The 19,226-nt window shown below is 38.3% G+C and overlaps 1 long non-coding RNA gene across 11 annotated transcripts; it reads right to left on the reverse strand.

The window, feature by feature from the left end:
- Positions 1–15,544: 15,544 nt before the first annotated feature.
- Positions 15,545–18,996, reverse strand: LOC145133025 (uncharacterized). Of its 11 annotated transcripts, none has more exons than XR_013718359.1 (10): positions 18,630–18,996; positions 18,506–18,549; positions 17,580–18,263; positions 17,157–17,493; positions 16,937–17,005; positions 16,795–16,861; positions 16,373–16,678; positions 16,159–16,247; positions 15,829–15,916; positions 15,545–15,737 (listed from the first exon to the last, which is right to left on the reverse strand). It is a non-coding gene; the product is annotated as an uncharacterized LOC145133025 (long non-coding RNA). The 11 variants fall into 11 exon arrangements; XR_013718355.1 differs by having other exon boundaries at positions 17,580–17,967; positions 18,139–18,263; positions 18,506–18,996; XR_013718356.1 differs by having other exon boundaries at positions 17,580–17,967; positions 18,135–18,263; positions 18,506–18,996.
- Between the last annotated feature and the right edge of the window lie 230 nt (positions 18,997–19,226).

Below are 19,226 nucleotides of genomic sequence, written 5' to 3' on the forward strand. Positions count from 1 at the left end.
CGTTTGAAGTTAGGACGGTTTTTGGGTTAGCTGCGTACGCAGGGCATCTCTAATACGCTAGGCGTACCAGGAGTACGCACGACATACACAATCAGTTACTAAACCCTATTTTCGTGGTTTGAGCCTTATTTAAGCTCCTTACCTTCCCCAAACTCATTCCATTCTCAGCCTCCACCTCTTCAACACACTCTCTTGAAACCCTATCCCTAGATTGAGCCTTGTGAGCAAAAAGAAGGTGCTTTTAAGTGCTTTGGAGTGTTCTTGGTGCACCTTGGAGAAGAAGGAACTCATTGAAGAAGTGTTGGTTGCAATGGAGTTTGTAGATCCAGACTTTTTTCACCTTGATCTTACTTCTAGAGGTGTAAAGTTTGAATCTTGATGATGAAATTGTTAGATCTAGCTACTTTTGGGTGTTATGAGCTTTTGGTCACTTTAAGTGCATAAAGTTTAGATCTTGAAAGTTTGTGACCTTGTTATGGATAAAGTTGGAAACTTTATCCATCTAAACATTTATGAAAGTTGGAAACTTGGACATAAAGGATTAAGTTGAAAAAGATGCCCTTTTGGGTATCTTTGAGATATAAAGACTAGATCTTGTTTGTTGGGACTATTCTAATGGATAAAGTTGGAAACGATATCCATTATGGAGCTATTATGAACCATAAAAATATGATCTTGGCCCTTCTATCCCTTCCTTACAAGAGTTGTGATGTCTTATTGGGTCAAGAACTTAGGGTTTTGGACATTAAGCACTTTATAGCCATGCAAAGTCATAAAGTTAAAAAATTTATGACTTAGGACATCATTTTGGGCTTGGATCTGAGTTTTGTACATAAGGGCTTAATGGAATAAGCTCTTAATGGAGTTTTGGGACTGGGCTGCATACGTTGGGTGTACTTGGTGGTATGTTGTGCATACGCGGTCAGTGCTCCACTTTTGGTCAATATCAGAGTACGTTGGGCGTACTCTCTTAGTACGTAGGGCGTACTTCGCTGGGAAAAAATATTGATTTTTGGACCTTGACCGTTGACTTTGACTTTGACCTGGGTTGACCAAGTTTGACTTAAGGGTATTTTGGGTATTTTGATCTATAGTTAATCCTTGGTCTCTATCTGTTGAATAGGTGACCTGTACAGCTGGTATTCAGAGCAGTGTATTGTCTAGCTATTCGTCAGGTTGTGAGGTGAGTTTTTTTTCGATGTACCCGTGGGTCGAAGGCACCAATGTCGGCCACTAGATTATTTATTCTGGCCAGGATAGTGAATGATAGTTGTAGTTGTTCGGTGGATCCGTATGATTATCTGTATTTGTTGGCTCTGTGTTTATGTTTATTTGTTGCATATGTCGACATGTTGTGTTGGGTTGAGGCAGTCCTGCTTTGTGCTGTAGGCCAATACACCCGGGGACGACCGGATAGGTTGTAGGCCCCGCGAGGCAGTCCAGTCAGGACGGCGGCCCGTGGAGTGGTACAAATAGGTTGTAGGCTCTGCGATGTTGTTCAGTCATGCAAAAGGCTCGTAGAGCGGTCCCGATAGGTTGTAGGCCCTGCGAGGCGATCCAGTTACGTTGGTTGTTCATATTGTATGCTTGTTTGTTGCGGTGTGCTGGTACCTTGGGGGAACTCACTAAGCTTTGGTTTATAGTTTTAGTTTATGGTTTCAGGTACTTCATAGGATCGCGGGAAAGCAAATGGGTGATCGTGCACAACTTCCTGTTTTTATGGCTTTGGGTCTTGGGAAAACTCTGATTTTGAAATAATGTTTTTGGAAACAATGACTCTTTTGTAAAGAATGATGTTAAATGGTTGATTTGAAAATTTTAAAATTTCGTTGATTTTTGGGATTTTATAGTTTTTGTAAGGGTTTTTGGCATTGTAGCACAACAAAGTTTGGCGAATTTACACATTTAGTCACTTAAGTATTTTTTTCTTTGAATTTTTTTTTTGAAAAAACCAAAGTTCTTAAAATTTAATTCTCTACAAAATGAGCACAATCAAGAAATTAAAAAAAAATATTTTATTATTATTATTTTATAAAAAAACCTAGAAAAAATATTCTTCAAAAATCATAAAAAAATTTAGGGATATTTCTACTCAATATACTAGTGACTTTGTAAAAAGGAGTTTCAAAAATAAGTTTTTGAAGTATTTATTTTTAATTTTAAGAAATATTAATTTAAAAAAAAATATTGAGTATAATATGATTCAAAATATTTATGATTCAAAAAACTTTTGATTCAACTTGTTTATGATCCTTAATTTGTTATGATTTAAAAATATTTAGACTCAAATATTTTATAATCCTTAATTATATCGTTTATGATTCAAAATATATAACGATCCATAATTTTTTTTGAACAAAAACTATATTTAATTGAATATGTTATTTATCCAATATCATATGATTCAAAAATGTTTTGATTCAAAATATTACGATTCAAAATAATTTGATTCAAAATTTTATAAACCAAAAATAATGATTCAAATAAAATATGAACTTAAAATATTATAATATTATGATACTTAATATTCTTTTTATTTAAAAGAACAAATTATTCAAATCGTCCCTGTTATTTGGGTAAAATTACTTGTTAGGTCCCTAATGTTTTTTTGCACTCGAATCGTCCCTAACATATCATATTCTTGCGTTTTTCGTCCCTAACATATTATATTGTTGCGTTTTTCGTCTCTTGTAAAGATAAGAAGACTATATTGCCCTTTGTATTTTCATTTTCAGCTTTTTTTATTACTTATTTTTTATTAATTAATCAAAATAAATAAATTATAAGTATTTTATAAATAAGTGAGTCCACCTACACTACACCCCCTTCTCCTTTCCCATCAACCGCCCACCTCCACCGTCCACCTCCGACAACCTTTATTCAACCATTTCAGCAATACCTCCGTTCAATCATGGTTCATCTCCGACAACCACCACAATTCACACCAAAGCAAAAGAAATTAAACCAAAATCAAGCACCACCATCAACTACCACACCCATCACTCTTTACAAAATCAAAACCAAACAAAATCAGAAATTAATGTATACACTAAACCAAACAACAAATCAAAAATAAATTCAACAAAAGAATATCGATGCGCAATCGTATACACATCTGGAACGTCACCGGAACGGGAGATAGTGGATGGTCGAGCAGATCTGGAATGACACCACAAAAAGCATTGTGGTGGAAGGTCGAGCAGGCATGAGAAGACGAAACTGGTGAGGGGTGAACAAGCGATGAACAAGCAGATCTGGCCAAAAGGGGAGGAAGGCAGAGTAGAGAGAAATCAACATCGCATATCGGTACTTGAGAAATCTATTTCAGAAAATCGATTTTGTGTAAACTCAAACCCCCATCGCATATCTGTACTTGAGAAAAGAAGGATGAAAGTGGCGAACATGAAGAAATTGATATTCAATGACGAGCTTTTTGGTATGCATTAGATACGTTAGGTTACTTCAAATTTGGGAAGTTTGATCTTCCAGCGAGTTTTGATGAAAGTTTTTTCACCGGCGATGAAGGACTGAGAGAGGTGGATTCAGACAGTGGGAGGAGTAGAGGCAGAGGGAAGTGGTGGCCTTAAAGACAAATTGGTGACGGTAGATTCCAGCGGATGAGGCAGTTGGTCGCCGATGGTGGTGGAAGGCTTCAATGTTGAAGCTATGGCAGATGTATGGTTTTCATTTCTCAACAGAGGTGAATGGATAGCCTAGGGGTGGGGGATATACATATTACTATCATCTTTTATAAATAATTTTATTTAATTAGAAGTAAATAAACAATAAATTAATTAAAAAATAAACAATAAGGGCAATTTAGTTTTTTTTGGGTATAACAAGTTCAAAGCAGCAATAAAAACAAAACATATGGATGACCCTAGGGCAAAAAAAAACGTTAGGGACCAAACACATAATTTTACCCAAACCACAGGGAGGATTTTAGTAATTTACTCTATTTAAAATTTTAGAATTATAAAACATTAAAAACTCAAACCGATATTTTGTTTAAGAAATCAAAAAAATAAGAAAAAACAAAAAAAAAAACAAAAAAAAAACAAAAAAGATCAAAAATAAAAACAAAAATAAAGAAAAATACCAATACCTTCAAATATGTAGTAAAGATATATAAAAAAAATAAAAAAGAAAAACATAATAACTTTTTAAAAAAACGAAAAAAAAATAAAAATAACGAAAAAAATTAAAAATGTCAAAACCGAGCATATATCTATTTACTTTTTTTTTTGAATTTTTTAGAAAAAAATAAAAAATAAACAAAAATAAATACTAAAACTCACTTAAATGACGTACCATGGACTTTCAACATTGTAGTAAAAGATATTTAAAAAATACAAAAGAAAAAAATAATAACTTTTTAAAAATAACAAAAAAATAAAAATAACGAAAAAAATTAAAAAAACAAAAAAAAATTAAAAATGTCAAAACCGAGCATATATCTATTTACTTTTTTTTTTTGAATTTTTTTAGCAAAAAATAAAAAATAAACAAAAATAAATACTAAAACTCACTTAAATGACGTAACATGAACTTTCGCCGCGCGTGACTAAATCCTCGAGTCCGTATTATTTACAACGATCGTGGTTCGCATGCGAACACACCACGGCGAAGTATTTGAGTTTGACGTTTGTGTCATTGACGAAAATGGTGGTGAAGAATTGTCCTCACAATCCTTACAATTTTTTGAGTCCTCACCGGAACCGGACCCTATATATAAGGTTAGGTTCATGTGAGACCATTATATTTTGTGAGACATGAGGACGTAATCCTAGCCATTCATTTTGGAGATTAAAAAAATATTTTTAAAATGAAAGATAAATGAAAATTTTCGAAATTTTTTTTAAAATATTAGTTTCGTCATTTATTTTGTCAAAAAAAAATTAAATAAAGTAAATAAAAAAAATTACCGTTTTTTTCAAAATATACGTGAAATATTCTAATAAAATATTATACTATAAATATTCAAATCGAGTTTTTGTAATGTTAGAATATTCTATTAGAATATTCAATGATAAATATTCAACAAATTCTAATAGAATATTAGAATATTTTAACAACTCTGACAATTCAAGTAGAATATTAGAATATTTTAACATATCTATCAATTTTAGTATTATATTAAAATATTTTAACATATCTACAAATTTTAGTAGAATATTAAAATATTATAACATTCTAAAAATTCGATTTGATTATTTACAATGTAATATTATTTTAAAATATTTCATTTATATTTCGAAAAAAACGGTGATTTTTTTTATTTTTAAATTTTTTTTTGGATAAATTAAATAATGAAAATAATATTTAATAAAAGAAATTTTGGATTTTTCCATTTATTTTGAAATTTATAATTTTTTAAATTTTTTTTAATCTTCAAGATACTGTCTAGGATCGCATACTCATGTCTCACAAAATTAACATTATCTCAAATGAGCATATATATATATATATATATATATATATATATATATATATATATATATATATATATATATATATATATATATATATATATATATGCCAAACTTGAGAGTTGGAAATGCCTATTTTGTATCGAGGATTGATATATCTGTGTATAAAGTTTCCATATTATCCGATCCAGTGCCGATACTGATGAATTAAATATCTTTGTATCGAGGATTGATATATCTGTGTATAAATTACCCTTATCGTTATTATAAGTTTTTATTATTAAATAAAAATATATAATAAAGGAAATTGAGCCACATGCAGCGGCCTATTTTGTCCTCCCTCAACGCCCTCCATGATCCAAACTTATTACGGTTAACCATTACGTCCTCTAAAATGGTCCAAGACTTTTTACTTGTTTGGAAATGGTGAGGATGTGTTTGGGTTTTTAAGCATCTGCGTTCATCTATGAGAAGTCAAACTTGGAACAAATTAACATTTTTGGATCATGTAGCCTGAATCCGTAGTTTATACTTTTTATCATGAAATTTAGCCTAATAAATGTTTTCACAGATTTCATGATTCTAATTTCAAATCCCTCGTGAACACATTTTTAATCCAATAGATAGCTTCATATATCCTGTTCTTTTGAGCATTAACATATTTGTGATATTTGGCGTTGGTTCATGGGAAATTGGTGATGTATATGTGTAAATTGGTTATCGTATTCGTACTAGGGGAGGCATACCTCAAAAGAAGCATTTCCTTAGGTGTCACCTTCTTCCTCATATTCATAGTACTCATAGTTACCTTTATCCAAGTTATATATACCATTAATTTGTTCAAACAACTCTCCATTAGGTTCTATATTAAATCATTAAGTAATAATAACTAATGTGATGTTAAACAACTCTCCATTAGGTTCTATATTAAATCATTAAGTAATAATAACTAATGTGATGTCGGAGGAATTAGGGTTTATGTTGTAGATCTGGATACCCCTTGGATCGTGTGAACACTTTCCGAACTGATATTTCTATCATATGTCTGGGTTGCAAGAAATTCAGCTTAGGATAATCCAAGATGACACTTACGATTCTAAGCACAGAAATCGTAAGTCAAATTGCTAGAAGGATTCTATGTTCGTCTGAAGAAGAAGTGCGCTAATAATTTCCGTGTGTCTGTTCTCAAAGAGAAGAGCCGTTTATTTATAATAAACGAGATTAGGGTTTGCCTCTTACGGTTGGCCGTCATGGTTGCTTTGGAAGCAAGTCATGGAAATCCGAATTTTAATGAGGATTTATGGTTTCCAAAACTAACGAGTTTTGTTGGTTTTACCATAATCACCCTCAAGAATTTGAATTTCCCACTATGTCCCAAAATGTAAAATTTGGAGACCTTTTGGGGCATTACCCCAAACCCCGCGGGGGCGCCGCCCCTCAACCCCGCTCACTAACATGGCAGCGGGACCCCAAGCAAGGGCTCTGTCCCTTGGACCCAGCTAGGGGTGTTGCCCCTAGATCCCGCCAAAGGGGCGCTGCCCCTTTGGAAACCCCGGACCCAGGGGCGCTGCTCCCGGACCTCCGTCTTGTCGTCGAACCGGCTTCTAATTCACCATTTACTTTGGGGGCTGGATCTTTCAGCAAACACTTCGATTTTCCACCATTGGAGACCATTAGAGGCGATTTTTGGAGCATGATACTCACTCTTCTCATATTTATAAGTAATTGGTAGATTCTTGATGCAAAAACACTTTTGTGATTGTTATTTTGTTGTCATGAGTGGCTAGTTTCTCTATTTTGGTTAACTTTGGCTAAAACTCTTGGATATTTGTGGGTTTTTGATGGATTCATGCTTAATTGTCAATTATCTTATGTTTATGATTCTAGTTCATATTTCTTATGCTTGTTTAATACTTTGATCATGAGCTTGGTACTTGAATGAGCAATTGTTGGTTTATTTCTTTGGTTTAGCATTGAATCATTGAATTTACTTAGAACAAGCACTACAAGAAAAACAGCCTTTTATGACGCGCAATGCGTGTCGTAAAACGCTCAGACGACGTGCAAATGTGTGTCAAGGTGTAACATCCGGAATTTCGGGTATGATAGTTCGTGTTTCAATTTTGAAGATTTTGGAGGGGCTCGATGAGTCGAAGGTCTGACTCGCCGAGTCACGTCGAGTGATCACGTGGATTTAATGAGCGGACACGACGAGTCCAAGAATGGACTCGCCGAGTAGGTACTGGGCAGAGAAAACCCTAAGTTCCGGGGTTGGAGCCTATTTAAAGGAACTTATGACCTTGGATGCGCCTCATATCTCTTGTGAGAAACCCTAAATCGCCATTGGAGCCATTGGAGAGTTCTTATGATTAAATCAAGTATTTTGGTGGGTTTTATGGAAGGAAAAGAGCATGATTCAAGCAAGGAACGAGATGGGGGATGTGGATCTAGCATTTCTTCACATGGGACTGCTGTAGGAGGTATAATCTTGCATCCTCTTCATCTATTTTTGGTTAGACCTCATGATCTTGGGAGTTTTAGGGTTTAACTCCCCTTCTTTTGTGCTTATGAGCTAAGTGAGACATGATCTGAGGTGGGAAACCTGAGATCTGAACCTTGTGAGGTCCTTGGAGACTAGGTGCCTCAGCTTTAGTGGTCCAAATGAGGGTTGATGAGCAAAAACCTTCATGAAGAGCATGTATTGGCGTTTTGAAGCAATAGCATCATGTATGAACGTAAAGATCGAAGCTTTACGTAATTATTGAGCCATGGGATGATAGATGTATAGTTTAGAGCGATAGATCTGGTTGAAATCGTCTGAATGAGTATAAGTCGGGATAGACTCGTCGAGTCAATGAGCCGACTCGACGAGTCGGTTAGGGTTTCCTGACCAGGCTGAGTCGCGAGCTAACTCAGTGAGTCGTGTGGTCGACTCGACGAGTTAAGCTGGATCTTCGTGAGATTTCAGAGAAAGTGAGTGGACTCCACGAGTCACAAGGGTGCACTCGCCGAGTCGGGTCGAATCTGGACTGTAGACTCGAGTTTGACTTCTGTTGACTTTGGGGTTTTGGTCAACATAAGTGATAGAGACCTTGGAGGGGTAAAATGGTCTTTTACCCACTTCAAAGAGTTAGAAAGAGAAGGAATCGCCTCCAGTTATCTGCGTCGTGAAAATAGTATTAATTAGAGATATTCCTCCTTGTGTTAGGAGGAGGCTAATTCGAGATCCGAGCGCGAGGTTATTTGTTCACCTGCTAGCTGAGGTGAGTCTTCTCACTATACTTTACCTTGAGTGGTAGTTATGTGTGATCGGAAGGTCTTATGTGCTTACATTGAGTAATGTGTTATTATGCCTTATGTTTTATGTTGTGCATTATTTATTTGTGAATAAACGAGATTTCTATACAATATGTTATGAAAAGTATGCGATTTTAAAATTAAAAATTTGTTTGAAAAATCACGGTGTTAGAAGTTGGTATCAGAGCCTTGGTTTGAGGGATTCGGATGCACCTTCGGGTAAATCTGGACTCAAACTGAGGATTTGAGAAAAATATTCAAATAAATGATTTTTCTAAAAACGAGCAAGAGTTTCTGAGAGAAAACGAAAAGGAGCAGTGTGTACAATCAGCCAGAGCCCAAACGGTGATTTCCCAAAATACCCTCACGTTGTATTATGAGATATTTATGAGATATGCTATGAGATATTATGCATGCTAGAGATAGGCTAGGTATTTCATATGTTAGGACTAGAGTGGCCTGATTTGTGATGCCTTACCCTAGGAGTTACTGTTATCTGTGATGAGCTTTCGAGTATGTGCTGAGTAAGAGTATCCAGCATGAATCCTTTTAGAGAGGGATTTGAGTAGAGGAGTAATCTAGAAGAGATACCTAGATGAGCATTTGAGGAGTCTACTGAGATAGCCGTCAGATGCCCGCGTGGGGTAAAGTTTCTTGAGTTTGGTGGTATCCTTTGAGTATGAAGAGAGCAAGTGGGTAATAACCTAGAGTGGTTTTACATGTTGGTAGAGATTATTGGATGCCCGAACGATGCTTGCTTCGTGCTTTGTGGAAGTCTTGATGATGAGAGTCAGCTACTAAGTGAATATGACGATATTCAGGAGGTAGATGGATGGCAACATAAGGAGTTCTTCAACAGCTGATGGCGGAGAAGTGTGAGAACCTAGGAAGAGCCTAGGAAAGGGTGACCCTAGTCAGATGAGTACGCTGACAGAGTAGGATATTTCGCAGAGGAGCGAACACGCATGACGAGGTTGGTGATTGAGAAGGTCGAGCAGCTACTTAGGAACTCGAGGATGGTCCGTGTGGAAAGTATGGGTAGATGTGGCAGGTAGTATGGGCCCGTACTACTGAAAGCAGAGGACCCATACTCGATGCAGGGAACATTCCGGAGGTTTTAAGTAGCAGATCGAGAGGTGATTTCATGGTTCGTGTACCATGATTTGCAGCAGATCGAGAGGTGATTTCATTGTTCGTATACCATGATTTGCAGCAGATCGAGAGGTGATTTCATGGTTCGAGTACCATGATTTGTAGCAGATCGAGAGGTGATGTCATGGTTCGAGTACCATGATTTGTAGCAGATCGAGAGGTGATTTCATGGTTCGTGTACCATGATTTGTAGCAGATCGAGAGGTGATTTCATGGTTCGTGTACCATGATTTGCAACAGATCGAGAGGTGATTTCATGGTTCGAGTACCATGATTTGTAGCAGATCGAGAGGTGATGTCATGGTTCGAGTACCATGATTTGTAGCAGATCGAGAGGTGATTTCATGGTTCGAGTACCATGATTTGTAGCAGATCGAGAGGTGGCCACATGGTTCGAGTACCATGACCCGTGGCGGTTAGTGTTACTGATTCTACCAGTTATTCCGTTGTGATTGGTTAGACTGAGATCAGATGTGAAAGAGTATGGGGCCAGAGGGCCATGATGAACGAGTTTTAGTGGAGCATCCCTTGAGAGGGAAATCGAGTTAGCTCCGAGGGATTTTTGGTAAGATGTCAGATGAAGTCGCAAGGATGAGTAGAGATGGAGGTTATGGAGGATTGCGGCATGAGTTGAGCAATCAGCCGATAGTGGAGATGTCACCTTCTGTGACATGGATGGTATTATTTCCGTTTCCTGTGGGAAACATAAGAGGTGTTGAGAATTCGGTTTCTGAGCTTGAGGGTAAAACCCTGCGGGATAGCATTGATGGCGACCTTCCATCAGAGTATTTGGGCAGTATGTCTGCCGAGAGGTAATGTTAGAGCATGAGCAGGTTGTCAGTGGGGACTGAGATGGTTAAGGACAAGGATACACCCTATTTGAGCATAGTAGGGCATGTATTAGCTGCAACGGCAGACGATCAAGAAGAGGATATTGGGGCGGTGGCTCTAATTGTCTATGATGAGTATCGAGTGTGGTAATGAGGACTCTGCTCTTATTATAACCCACGTTATGGAACGTTGGTTGAAGAGTCGAGGATGAGGAGTATGATAGTTCATTATTTCAGATTAAGAGTCAGAGTTATTACTGGACAGTTGAGATGTCCGGTAATGGGATGGTAGGAGATTCTGTATGATTAGAGGAAATCATGATGAGAAGTTTCTGAGGATTTCATCTGAGATTCGGGTAATTGGAATTGCTCGATCTCCATCGGGGAGATCATTGAGCATTGTGTATCACCTTCCACGAGTAAGTGTGATGTTCCTGGTGGAAACAGTCTGTGGAATAGATTATTGGTGCGCCAATTGGTGATGGTTCAAACCCTGAGTGGGGGAGAACCGGGTATTCTATCGAGAGGATCAGGAAATTGTTCAAGAACGGTTAGGGAACTGGATATAGAGACATGCGGTGTGGATTCCTGAGACCAGGGTTATTGATGGTCAAAGCGAAGTGCAGAGCGAGATAGTGCATGTGGTACGTGTTCAAGAAAGGATGAGGGTCTGCACGACAGGTGGCCGTTAGGCAGAGGCTTTGTGGTAGATAAGAATTTTTCGAGGTGGTTGGTGTGATGAATGGTTTGTTCTATGCTCTTTGGAAAGGGTAAGAGATGATCGTGCAACCAGCTTCAGAGTCGGTATGAATATTCTTTATTGAGGTTTGAGCGATAGAGGAGGGAGTTCAGGATTATCAAAATCGTGTTATGAGTCATCGACGATTTCTCTGTGTTTCAAGTTGAGGATTGGGATTTTCGAAGTTATAAGATGTGTGAGAGGAAGATCAGTTATGAGATGACAAGTGGTGTATCAAGTGTCTATGGTTCCGGTGCGGGCCCTTCAACTAATTGACATCAAATGGATTTATCTGAGAATGTGAATTGCAGCGAAAAAAAGGGGTTTTGTCACGACGGTGGTCGTTCGAAGTAGTGATGTTTAGCCTGGATGGGTGTGTGCACCTATGGTTGGTCCGCAGGGCATGAGTTAATGATCGCAGTGTGGCATCGGCTTGAGGATGAGATTGTAAAGTGGTAAGAGCAAGGGTGATAAGGCTACGGGGAGCCGTAGTAATCACTATTCAGTTAGAGGTTGTGGTGATGCTATGGGGAGCCGTGGTACTCATTATTCAGTGAGAGGTTATGGTGATGCTACGGGGAGCCGTGGTACTCACTATTCAGTGAGAGGTTGTGGTGATGCTACGGGGAGCCGTAGTACTCACTATTCAGTGAGAGGTTATGGTGATGCTACGGGGAGCCGTAGTACTCACTATTCAATGAGAGGTTGTGGTGATGCTACGGGGAGCCGTAGTACTCACTATTCAGTGAGAGGTTGTGGTGATGCTACGGGGAGCCGTAGTACTCACTAATCAGTGAGAGGTTGTTGTGATGCTGCGGGGAGCCGTAGTACTCACTATTCAGTGAGAGGTCGTTGCGATACTGCGGGAAGTCGTAGTACCCACTAGTCAGCGAGAGAATGTTGTGATGAAGTACTCTCTGATCAGAGCGTGACGCATAAGAGTTTTAGGCTTGGGTAGCCCTAATATTTGAGTTTGTGGGAGCCTGGTGGTCGAACCAGGGGCGAGACTGGGGTCTCCATATTTGTCGAGAGTCGTTATATTCTGAATTGAGTAGTGGTTGCCGCAACCAAAGGGAAGTGGATAAGTGAGGAACGCATGGGTTGCGGGTCATGAGTCATGAGTTGAGTGATTCGTTGGGATGAGTGGTTCCAACTCTGTGTCAGACCAGACTCTCGAGTTGAGTTCGATTCTAGTGGTGTATTGAGTAGGCAGAATGAGATTCCGGATTCATAAATGAATTTCATTTGGAAGGGGGTATTGCTTCCATTTGGTGCCTTAGAACTGAGTGGGTCAATTCGTTGGTGTGAGAAAACCGCGAGACGTATGGAACTAATGAGTAGTAGACGACAGAGGTCGAGGGTGAAAAGAATTCCATATTCGCTTGAGGAAAAGCGAACTTCGTGACTTGTGTGTCACACTGGGCCGAGATAGCTAGTGTGGGAAGGAAGTCAGTAAGACATGTTGAGGTATGCAATGGGTAACCCTTGGAGGTTCAACTGCTAGGTCGGGAGATGACCTGGTGCTCAGTGTTGAAGGGGATATTGGAGAAGGGAGGTGCGGTTTGAATGCAGTTCAGTGGATGGGTCCCTGGTGTGATGTGACCCTTTCATTCTTTGGAGTATGATCTTAATTGTTTAACATGTCTGGTTTGAGTGATCGGTAGTCGATTTTTGGGCATTGATTGGTTTTATCAGTCGCGCGAGGGAATCAGAGGGGCAGTGAGTTGTCATGGTTGTTATTCGAGGAGCGAATAGCATGGTGATATCTTGAGAAGGCGGTCTGGCAGTGATACAGACCACTAGAGTTTCCAGATTCTAGAGAATCAGAAGGGTTATCGTAGCAGTAGAAGGGTCTGTCCTTTTCTGAGTGGGAGTTCCTATTCGGATTTAGGTGTCCATGGAGGGAGATAGTTGTGTGGTATGAGATCCTCTAGGTTGTGCTTCGCGGGCTTTTGGGTGTGGATCTGTGTGATGCTAAAGAGCGATTTCGAGGGCGAAATCAAATTAAGTGGGGGAGATTTGTAACATCCGGAATTTCGGGTATGATAGTTCGTGTTTCAATTTTGAAGATTTTAGAGGGGCTCGACGAGTCGAAGGTCTGACTCGCCGAGTCACGTCGAGTGATCACGTGGATTTAATGAGCGGACTCGACGAGTCCAAGAATGGACTCGCCGAGTAGGTACTGGGCAGAGAAAACCCTAAGTTCCGGGGTTGGAGCCTATTTAAAGGAACTTATGACCTTGGATGCGCCTCATATCTCCTGTGAGAAACCTTAAATCGCCATTGGAGCCATGGGAGAGTTCTTATGATAAAATCAAGTATTTTGGTGGGTTTTATGGAAGGAAAAGAGCATGATTCAAGCAAGGAACAAGATGGGGGCTGTGGATCTAGCATTTCTTCACATGGGACTGCTGTAGGAGGTATAATCTTGCATCCTTTTCATCTATTTTTGGTTAGACCTCATGATCTTGGGAGTTCTAGGGTTTAACTCCCCTTCTTTTGTGCTTATGAGCTAAGTGAGACACGATCTGAGGTGGGAAACCTGAGATCTGAACCTTGTGAGGTCCTTGGAGACTAGGTGCCTCAGCTTTAGTGGTCCAAGTGAGGGTTGATGAGCAAAAACCTTCATGAAGAGCATGTATTGGCGTTTTGAAGCAATAGCATCATGTATGAATGTAAAGATTGAAGCTTTATGTAATTATTGAGCCTTGGGATGATAGATCTATAGTTTAGAGTGATAGATCTGGTTGAAATCGTCTGAATGAGTATAAGTCGGGATAGACTCGTCGAGTCAATGAGCCGAATCGACGAGTCGGTTTGGGTTTCCTGACCAGGCTGAGTCGCGAGCTAACTCAGTGAGTCGTGTGGTCGACTCGACGAGTTAAGCTGGATCTTCGTGAGATTTCGGAGAAAGTGAGTGGACTCCACGAGTCACAAGGGTGCACTCGCCGAGTCGGGTCGAATCTGGACTGTAGACTCGAGTTTGACTTCTGTTGACTTTGGGGTTTTGGCCAACATAAGTGATAGAGACCTTGGAGGGGTAAAATGGTCTTTTACCCACTTCAAAGAGTTAGAAAGAGAAGGAATCGCCTCCAGTTATCTGAATAGTGAAAAGAGTATTAATTAGAGATATTCCTCCTTGTGTTAAGAGAAGGCTAATTCGAGATCCGAGCGCGAGGTTATTTGTTCACCTGCTAGCCGAGGTGAGTCTTCTCACTATACTTTACCTTGAGTGGTAGTTATGTGTGACCGGAAGGTCTTATGTGCTTACATTGAGTAATGTGTTATTATGCCTTATGTTTTATGCTGTGCATTATTTCTTTGTGATTTATGCTATGCGGAGTGTTACAGACCGGACCGAAGGGTCCGACGATTTATGAGGCCGGAAGGCTCAACCAGACCGGACCGGAGGGTCCAACGAGTTAGACCGGACCGGAGGGTCCAACGAGCTATGACCGGACCAGAGGGTCCAACGAGCTATGACCGGACCAGAGGGTCCAACGAGCTATCGGACCGGAAGGTCCCACTGAGACACATTGACCGGAAGGTCTCGCAGAGTTTCAGCCTCGAGTGGCTAGTTGTTGTGCGTGATATTTTGGGGAACTCACTAAGCTTCGTGCTTACCGTGTTATGTGTTATGTGTTTCAGGTATCTCAGAGGATCGCGGGAAGGCACCGGATTGATTGTACACACCAGAGAAAGAGTTATGTTTTGAGGATCCTGGATTATTAATGGAGTTGTGTTTTGTAATTTCAATAAACGAGATTTCTATGCAATATGTTATGAAAAGTATGCGATTTTAAAATTAAAAATTTGTTTGAAAAATCACGGTGTTACACAAGGAAGGCCATGTCATAACGAGAGACGACACGCTTTTGCGCGTCGTCTATAGACGACGTGCATTTACGACACGCATTTATGACACGCAATGCGTATCATTAAAGCCGCTGTCAAGAAAGGCCATGTCATAAATGAAGATAACACACATTTTTGCATATCGTAATTTTAATGTTTTAAAAAAAAATATATTTATAGATTTACTAATTTTCAAATTAAATTTGCATTTCATGTATCATAATAGAAAATAAAATACCATATACAAAAAATACAATCCATTGCACAAAAGTTAATGTCATACAAATAATCATTCCAATAGTAGACAAATGGATAAATCTCAAAGGGTTCAAAATATGTTTGTCTTCTAATAGAACTTATACACAAGAAAGTACTGAATTTGCTATTGAGTTGAGATTGTATCCTCCCCCCAATGCCATAACTATCTTTCCATTGCTAAACTCCATCAACAAAACAAAACCATCAACCACCATTAAATAAACCTCAAGACAATTTTATGACTTATTTTTCAGAACATGGTGCTAACCTTCTTTAACATCTCAACCATATCTTCTCCTGACTTGAAGTTTTGTCCTGACTATTAGGAGATTTATAATAAAAATCGTACTTTGTACCTAATACAAGAAAATAAATAAATATAAATATCAACTAATCAATCACATGAATATTTACTCAGGTATCATAGAGAAAGTTGCTTTATATTTCAATGGCATGCCTATAACTAGGTAGATTTTTCAAACTTGTAATAGGGAGAATTTAAGAAAACAAAAGTACAATGATATTGGAAATAAGTTGATGAAAGTATGTTGTTATTTCTTGAATGCAACCAATGTAGAGAGAGAGATCGAGAGGATACCGAAGCTCTTCTTTTAAAGGATCATAAAGTTTAAAGAAAAGCATAATCTCCTCCTTAGTCTTCGCAGGTGGAGGAATGGGGAACAAATCCTACATTGACAAGTCAAAAGGTCAATTTTATAAAAAAATAACTTTTTATATTACTACACAGTATTTAGTTGAATCAATTTCAATTATGGACATCAAAACATAATATGTTATGGGTGAGATCATACCAGTCCAAATTCTACTTCTAGAAATAGGTTAAGCTTAGCACTGTTAGCCTTATTTGATGCATCTCTCAATGGATTTGACTAATCAACAATCCTGAAATGGCTAGGTTATAATAAACAGAAAGAGTGGGCCTGAAATGGCATAATAATGTTACAGTTTTCTTCTTTTCCAGTTCAGCCTGTTTACACCATTTGAAAAACGCCATTCAGACTCTTTCTGGGCTTTCTTCTTTTCCATTTCAGCCTGTTTACAGTTTTCTTCATGAGCTTTTCTAAACACCCTCACAAACTTCACAAGCCTCTCTATAACTGCACAACCATAGCCATAAACCATCATTCTTCTCTTATACTTTCAAACATATGTAACTCAGCAATTATTATTATTATTATTGCTTATAAATGAACATGTGATTTAAATATGTTACCTTGTTCAAAAGGGCAACCAGCAGGATCTTCACCAAAATATAAGGCCAATGCATCAGCATTTCTATCCTGCAGCACAAAAATTATTATATAATACAAAATATATTTAAAAAAATAATTAAAAGGGTTGTTCTTGATTCTTACCACCACAGAATACAAATTTGTTACGGACCCCACTTCTGACTCAGCAATGCTGATGAACTCATTCAGTGTCTACCAATGCAACAAAAAGAATTACTCGCATCAGATTATATATATATATATATATATATATATATATATATATATATATATATCAAATTTAGAAGAAATTGAGTAAAATGTTTGTGTATTTACTTTGTGAAAAACTTCATCTGCACAATACCTGGTGGTGGTCCAGTTGTGCTATCAGATGAAACTCATATTAACACCACTCTCCTCATCAAATCTGTGTTTGTTTGTTTGTTTTTCACCGGTGGCATTGATTGCATTTACAACAACACGCACCTATACATTCATTATCATCATCCACGGGTTAGGTCAATCTCAGTATGCTGGGAGTTTCTGGGATCTGGTGGCCAAGCAACCGCATGTTGTTGGCTGGTAGGAGCTTCATTCAGCTAAACACCAGGAATCTTTTCCTCTCTTGAAGGTGTGTATGTATCATCTTTATTCTTTGTCTTTGAATTGTTATTACCATAAACAAAGCTGCATACAACCACCTGGAAAAACAAAGATTAAAAACCTTTTATAGGTTCGGTTCTTTAAAGATTGAAGCTTTGTGCAGTGAAAACTGAAACAGTATAACCTAGCACAGATATGTTACCGAACCAAACTTCAACCATTCATATGCTTTTTGTTGTTCATGTATTTTCTGCCATTAAACACAACATCATGACTCATAATAAGCAATTATTTAACGTAAAAGTCGAGCTAACACGAGCAGCAAAGGATTAGGAAAGACAGCACCTGAAGCACCAGGCTCATGGCCGATTATTGGTCACCTCTATCTTTTATCTGGTTCTCAAGTTCCTCACAAACTCTTAGGCTCTATGGCCCACAATTTTGGACCAATATTCACCATCAAACTTGGGGTTAATCAAGTCCTAGTTGTGAGCAATTCAGAGATGGCTAAAGAGTGCTTAACCACAAACGATAGAGTCTTTGCAACCAGACCAAAGTCGATGGCAAGTGAACTGATGACAGAACAGTTGAACAACAAGTCCTAGAATCAAACCCTCTTCTAGAACCATTTGGAAATGCAAGAACAAGTAGAAACGACAATTCAAGTCGCTTTTGAAAGTTTGTAGAGATTCGGTTTGATTCAAATGGTAGAATATCTGGTGCTGCAATTATAACTTACTTACTTGAAAGATCTCGTGTAGTCCAAATCACAGATCCAGAAAGAAACTACCACTGTTTTTACCAGTTATGTGCATCTGGAAGAGATGCTAACATGTACAATCTAGGTCCTCCAAGCAACTTCCATTACCTGAACCAAAGTAAAGTTTATGAGTTGGAAGGTGTAAGCAGTATTATAATTAATGAAATCGTGAACTCAGAAAACAAATTTCACCCATTTTGATAGGCATTTGACCTTTCTAGAATCAAACAAACATCGCATACCTTTCCAGAAAAAACGAATTTTTAGAAATCAACAAACAATTTCATCATCTATTTCAGTAAAAAAAATCAACTGAAATCAAGAAAAACTGAAGAAGTCGTATTACATACCTGAAAAGCCGCCAGAGCTAAAACAATTTCCTCCGACCAATTCACTTAATAAAGAAAGTCAGGCAACTGAAGCTTTCCGGATTAAGACATGTGAAGCAGAAAAGAACGGAAGATGAAGGTTTACCTTCTAGGGTGCTATTTCTTTATTTGATTCTTTTGGGGTGTAGGAAGAACTTGACCCAACATCAAAATACCTTTCTCTTTGATAACTTATTTGAACTGTGAAGAAAGCTATGGAGTCTAGGTTTCCTTTGTGATTCTAGGGTTTGATGAATTGTGTTAATCAAACGAGATTTTTGTTGAAATCGGACCTAGGGCTTGTAAGTACAACAAAAAATCACGAGAAACCTTCATTGCCGGCGAGGTGGGTGATGGAAGAGAGATTGTAGATGGAAGAGAAAGTAGAGATGGAAGTGAACGAGAGATGGAGACGGAACCAGGACTAAATCGCCATGGTGGGTTTTCAACTTTTCTAATTTTTGGGGAATTCCTTTTCCCGCTAATAAAGATGAAGATGTGCACGTTTCATTAAAAAAATATAAAACGACATGACTTCACGACGCTCTTTTAATGAAAGGTTCCCTCCGTGTTTTTTTTTTTGCAACACCAAGGGAGAAGCCTCATAAATCGGATGTTTTTCCGGAGGCAGTGCTGCAAAACCCTATTTCGTTATTATACACTCTAGCCTGACAAAAAGGACAGTACAAGGGAGAAGCCTCTG

Source organism: Lactuca virosa, chromosome 8 (genome assembly GCF_052849685.1).
Source record: "Lactuca virosa cultivar CGN04683 chromosome 8, Lactuca_virosa_CGN04683_v6, whole genome shotgun sequence".
NCBI lineage: Eukaryota > Viridiplantae > Streptophyta > Magnoliopsida > Asterales > Asteraceae > Lactuca > Lactuca virosa.